Below are 6,000 nucleotides of genomic sequence, written 5' to 3'. Positions count from 1 at the left end.
GCAGAAGAGAGGGAGGTATTCTTTCAGCTCCTACTGATACAGAATTGGCATGCATCTGATTCTATGTTTTTCACCTATAATTTAATTCTGCCTAGCTCTCTGAGCTCAAGGTTAACAGCTAGGCCAGCATCATAACTAGCTGCAGAAGAGTTGGTTTCCCAGCTAGCAGATGGTATTCAAAGCATTTGAACTTGCAGCGTTTCTAAACAAGTCGCTTTTAACGCAGCTTATTCAGTATTTCACTGCAGTCCCTGTTCTCCTGTATTTAAACCATGATTCCGTGGCAGTTTTCCTACCAGCTCCACAGGAGAAAGGGCTGGGTCCTAAGTTTGCAGCACTTGGTCTGACCTTCCTTTTGCTTGAAAAGCAACACCTTACGAAGTGGATTTTGCTCTGAGTCTCCTTTGTTTTGTTATGCTTGAGTAAGGCAACATTCCTCAGGAATTTGGGTTTTAAATGACCAGTAGCACTACCCAGAGCCAGCTGTTACAGGAGTAGAGCTCTGCTAGCCAGCTTCTCCCTCACCCGCGCCTGCCCTGGCTGTCTCCCCATCAGCCATGTCCCATTTCCTTGAATTGTCTCACCATTTTACGAGGGGAACAGAGATATTCAGGATGAACTATGAGGCCACTGAAGTTCTTCAACCTGCCACCCCTGTGGACGCAGGTTAGTCATCCCTGGAGGGAAGGACATGGCTGCCATCCCACCCAGATGGCCCAGCTCCCCTCAGATCGCCGTCGCCATCCCCAGCTTCCCGCCGCCTGCAAACACTGTTGTTCTGTGTTGGCGGGGGGCAAAGGCGCAGCAATGGCGCTGTGTGAGGCGATGGGAGTGCCTGGTGACCCCAGGCTCTGTATTTTGGGGGCTCTATTTTTTTGGGGAGGGGTCCCCTCTCCCGCCTGGAATATGGGGTTTCCCCTGAGGTGTGAGGAGGAGGGGGCTCCCCTCGGCTTCCCAGGCATTTTCCTCCCCCGAGGCGTGGCCGCGGGCCGGAGCAGGAGAGGGGCCCTCTCCTGGGCCCGATCCTGCCGTGCTCCCCACTGGCGTCAGCCCTCGGCGCAGGGGGGCGGCGGGCCGGGCTGCGAGGAGCCCCGGCAGCGGCCTGCCATGGCGAAGGCCGTGAGGCGGGCGGGGAGGGCGCGCAGGCCGCCGTTCCCCCCTCCCCTCCACCGCATCCTCTCGCGCCGCTCCCGCCCGCGCCGCGCCCGGGCCGGGGACGCGCCTGAGGGGCGCGCGCGGCAGCCGGTTCCGCCTCCTCCGCCACCTCCCCCCGGCCGCCGCCATGTTGGATGGTGCGTGTGGGTGTCAAACCCAGGCAGAGGCGGCGGCGGCGCCGGCGGCCGGGCAGCGGGACACCCCCCTCCGCGCCTCCCGCGGCCCCTTCTCCGCGCTTCTCGCACCGCCTGCACTGCAGCGCCAGGTCAGTCCGGGAGCCGCCGGGTGCGGGCAAGGCGCGGGGGGGAGGACGGGCTGACGGCGGCGGCGGAAGAGCCTCCCCCCGCCTCTCCCCTTAGCAGCGGGGTGCGGGGTGGGCGCGGGCAGGGCCCCCCGGGGCTCCGGGCCTCCCCGCGGGGAGGGAGCGGGCCCGCCGGCCGGCTGTGGGGCGGCGGCTGGTGGGCCACGGGCCCGGGGCAGGCGGGGCGGGGGGCGCCGGTGCGGCGGTGAGGGGAGGCTGGGGGCCGGCGGGGCAGCCCCGGCGGGGGGCCGGGGTGGCCTTTGTTGTCTCCGTTGGGGGGGCAGCAACAGTTCCTGCCCGTCGTGGCAGCCCGGCCGCGGGGGCAGGGGGCGCGCCTCCGGGGCTCCGCCGGGCCGGTGTTGCCGGGGGTGGGGGGCGATCGCCTCGGCTCCTGGGCCGTGGGCTCCGTCCTGCTGGGGGCCGGCGGCCGCCGGAAGGCTTTTGGCCGCCAGCCTCCGGCCGAAAGTTTGGGCCTGGCTTCCCGGCCGGCCGCGTCCCCGCCAGCCACCTGGGCCGGGGCTGCGGGGGATGGCGGCCTGCTCCGGTGGGGGGGTCCCCGGCCGCGGGGCCCTGCCCGCCGCCTCCCCTCTGCCTTACTGACCTGAGGTGGGGTGCTGCGGGGTGGGTTTGTTTTTTTTTTCAGCGACGTAGTCGGTTTGGAAGATGTGTAGTAGTGCTTTTAATTATTTTTTAAAGGGCTTTTTATTTATTTATTTATTTATTTATTTATTTATTTAAATCTTCACCTGCAGTACCTTTGATGCTACAGATTGGTCTTGGGAAGTCAGTGTGCTGCATTATATTAAGCATTATTGTTGTGAAGCATATTGAAACAAGAATTATCATAGGCTACCCACAAAGGAAGTTCCCAATTTTAAAGCCATAAAGTCTATTGATAACGTTTGGTCTCAGCTTTATCTGGCCAAGGGGTATGTAATGCTTCCCCCCTCCCCCTTCGTAAGTACCGTGTCATCAGTGATCTGAAAGGCAAGGTCTGTTTAAAACTTACGCGGATTGGATGTGTTTCTTCATCTACTAAGAAAATACCCTGAATGATATACATACATACACATTTTCAACAGGAGGCCTAAAATACTTCTTTGGATTATTAAGTTGTGTTGCGGATGTTACTGGCTGTCGAGGCTGATTTTGGGGGTTCACCATGCAAATCAGGCCACAAGATTAAGTTTTCTTATTCTCTTCACTGGAACACATGTTTTATGGTAATATGGAACTCTTGCATAATTCCAATGTATTGCTGTGCTTTGTGTGAGACAAGGTCATAGAAAAATGGATTGTTAGGATGTAAAATAAGGGATGTTAGAATGATTTTTGATTAAGAATATAAAGATATTGTAATGATATCTGTACCAAAATACTGCAAAATTTAGGAAGTACTTCTAAATATGTTTGTCTTGGCTGATTCTCAGACACATTATTTTTGAACAAACTGATATTTAATGTTATATTGTGAAGAATCAGAACTTCTGATAAATTTTCTATTATAAACTCAAAGTAATGGTAAACTAGCTAGATAGAATTTTGAAGATAATCTTCCGTATATTAAATATTTAACTATGTTATCAGAAATTATCAAGAGCAAATTAACCATGAGTATGCATTCCTGAATGTGAATTCTGATAAGGCTGAACTGACTGCAAGTTATACTTCAGGAAGTTTGACTTATGGGTGCTGATTGTAACTTCCTTGATGCCATAAAGTAACTATGCGACATCATCCTGCTGTGATGAGGGTTCTCCTAAATGGTAGCTCGACTTTTACATGGACTGACAAATGAAAATTAGTATCTGCCTTTAAGAAATGAAATAAAATGAGGTACTTACATGATGGAACTCTTGTCTTTAGAAAAGATAACTGACCTGTTGCTTAGGTAGGAGCTAAGTAGAATTGGATAATATTTGGGCAAGAAAAGTCCAATCTGCAAGTTGCCTCATGGTCCCGTCCTAATAGGAGAAGAGATACCCGAGACCTGGCTGTCGGGTAGCCTGGATGGTAATGTTCGCGTTGTTTTTCACGTCCATTATTCCTACAGTCATTTTTAATGAATAGTTGACAAACATCTGATGTCCAGTACAAGCAGTGCTGTATAATGCAATGAGCATAAATGAATTCAGCTTGTACTGACCGCATCATTATTTACATAACTGGTTAATCATGCTAATTTTGTTCCAGCTGTCAGCCATTTGATTGCTTTAAAACTTGGAGCTTTTAAGAAGCCTCAAATCTTGGATCACTGCTGTGAAATGCCAAAGGCCTAATTTGCTACTTCATAAAAATGCTGATAGTCTTTCTTTCTTGATACAGAAATCGGTGTTTTGTTTTTGTGGGTTTGTTTTTTGGTTTGTGTTTTTATTTTTTTTGTGAGAGAAATCATTAAATGATAATCTGTTTTAGGAGAAATACATTACAGAGTAGTTACAATATTCATGATCTTGCTTTTTTTAGGTCGTGTACGTAGGATGGGGAAATGGCTATTGGTTTTGCCTGGTCTAGAAGAATATAAGTTACTGTAAAATCTTTATTTAATGACTGGTACTCAGGAAGCAACTTTCCAGTCTTCCAGTGCCACATTTGCAGAGCGCTAAATTGTCTCTTGGGATCTTGCTAATAGAAAATGAAAGGTGCCTGGTTTGTGTGAAGGTCTGTAATGTTCTTTTTCCACTTTGCCTTACTCTGATCTATGCAGAGAAAGTATCGAAACGTACTAGTATCCTGCTGTCTTAAGTGCTTCAAAGAACAGCGGGTTTTTTTTGTGTATTTCAGTAGCCTGGCTGCTCATTATGAAGGCATGAGATGCTGTGGAGGAGAGCAACATGTATGCTGTCCTCCAGAATAAAACCTGCTAGGTCTAATTGTAGGTCTGCTAGCATTGATATACTTCAGTTTGGTTACATACTGGTACGTGCTGAATAGTAGACCATAAAAAGTCCCAGAATTAATCGGTTTAGGTGGCTGTTACAGGGTTGCTTTTCTGTTCGGGGCGGGAGGGACGCGCGTGTGTGTGGAATTTAGAATGCTTGTATGTCATAATAAGTGAATTCAGAGACCATAAGCTTCAGGATGAATCTAGAACTAGGTTGTTGCAACTGAGCCTCTCGGTGAGTAGTGCAGGAGGTAGAAAGCTACAGAAAAGCTGGTACTGCTTATTTATCATTTTGCAAATCACAGTTCTGTCTTTCGTTTTCAAATTTGGGATTTGGTTGATTCTATGACAGTGCTCCAAATGATTGATAAAAGGCAAAATAGTTGGATCAGACAGTTCTAAGATGTGTTTTGTAGGTAACTAGAAGGTTGTAGGCAGTTTTTAAGGAGAGTAGACTAAATGACTGAGTTCCTTCAAACTGTAGTGTGTATCACAAGAAATTAAATGTGTGTAAATATCTAGTATGATATGATTATACTGTTTAGAAAACTATTATAAAAAAGTATTTTGTGTTTTCTAGCTGCAGTGTCACTGGCAGCTGGGGATGTTTACCAGAATTTGGTTTGTCGTGCATTTTTATATGGAAATACTGCTTTGAATCACTATGCTTGGCGAAATGCTTTTTGTCTGTATGGGTAACTTTTTGATCAATATTTTGGGTAGTATTACAAAAATTGAATTTAAAAATTGATCTCAGAACCAATGCCCTGTACTGTGTTAATTGTTAATAGTGTGTCTATCTGTTTACATGTCATCCAGGGCTGTTAACATAAATACCTCTAACTAGTGCCTTGAGCTTGTGTTCAAGGTCAGGCTTGGTCTGTTCGCACTGCCTGTGCCTTGGCTTGCATGCTGACTTCAAAAAGCCAGCTCTTCCCAGGTGGGGAAACACGAGTGCAGAGCAGGGGAGAGCTCAGGCATGAACAGGTCCCCACTGGCAGTGTGAGTGCGGCTGGTTCTAGCAGTATGACTGGGTAAAACCAGGCCCAGCCCAGAACTAGATAGGTATCTGTGTTGGAGGCTCCCCTTATCTACATTTTACGGTGGAGGTAGCTGGGTAAAGTTTTAAAGAATCTCAAATGCAGTATGTTTTGTTGTCCTGATGCATGCAATTTATTTTCGAGCAATAATTCTCCTTCCACAGTCAGGAGGAGAGCTCCCAGAGCTGCCTAAAGTAATTAGCTGAAATTTTTGCATGAGGCCTCTGCAGTTTTCTTCAACATTGTTGGCTGCTCCTGTCTTTCCTCCAAGTGCTGTTTTATTAATGTTGTCTGCAGTTGCTGAGTCTTCTGTCATGTAGCTGTGTAATAAAGACTAAATATACAAGGCGTGAGAAGTAAAATGGTTTTGGAGGGTGACCCATGCAGGAGAACACTTGCATGCTACAAACCTGTCTTTTGTCTTTTAGACTTCTGTCTCCTCCTACTTTCTTGCCTTCATAATTACCTTGTACTTCGCACATGTATAATCTGGTTTAGTGTTGATTTGAATAACAGTCATGGTTCCTCTCTCTGGTCGGGTCATATACGTGTTTCCTATGGCACAGGTTTGATCACCTTTAGACCAAATGCTTTGGTGGATGTTCTGTTTCAGTGGAAAT

At 48.2% G+C, this 6,000-nt stretch overlaps 1 protein-coding gene across 4 annotated transcripts in view; it reads left to right on the top strand.

Annotated features, from left to right (window-relative positions):
• Positions 1 to 1,253: 1,253 nt before the first annotated feature.
• Positions 1,254 to 6,000, top strand: part of EPN2 (epsin 2) — a 47,927-nt gene continuing 43,180 nt past the window's right edge. For all 4 annotated transcript variants that reach the window (XM_037383343.1, XM_037383342.1, XM_037383340.1 and 1 more), the window contains exon 1: positions 1,254 to 1,420. The gene's annotated coding sequence lies outside the window, so the exon portion shown is untranslated. The remainder of the gene's footprint in view (positions 1,421 to 6,000) is intronic.

This window comes from Falco rusticolus, chromosome 4, assembly GCF_015220075.1.
Source record: "Falco rusticolus isolate bFalRus1 chromosome 4, bFalRus1.pri, whole genome shotgun sequence".
NCBI classification, from domain to species: Eukaryota; Metazoa; Chordata; class Aves; order Falconiformes; family Falconidae; genus Falco; species Falco rusticolus.
This window is presented reverse-complemented; position numbering and strand designations above follow the sequence as displayed.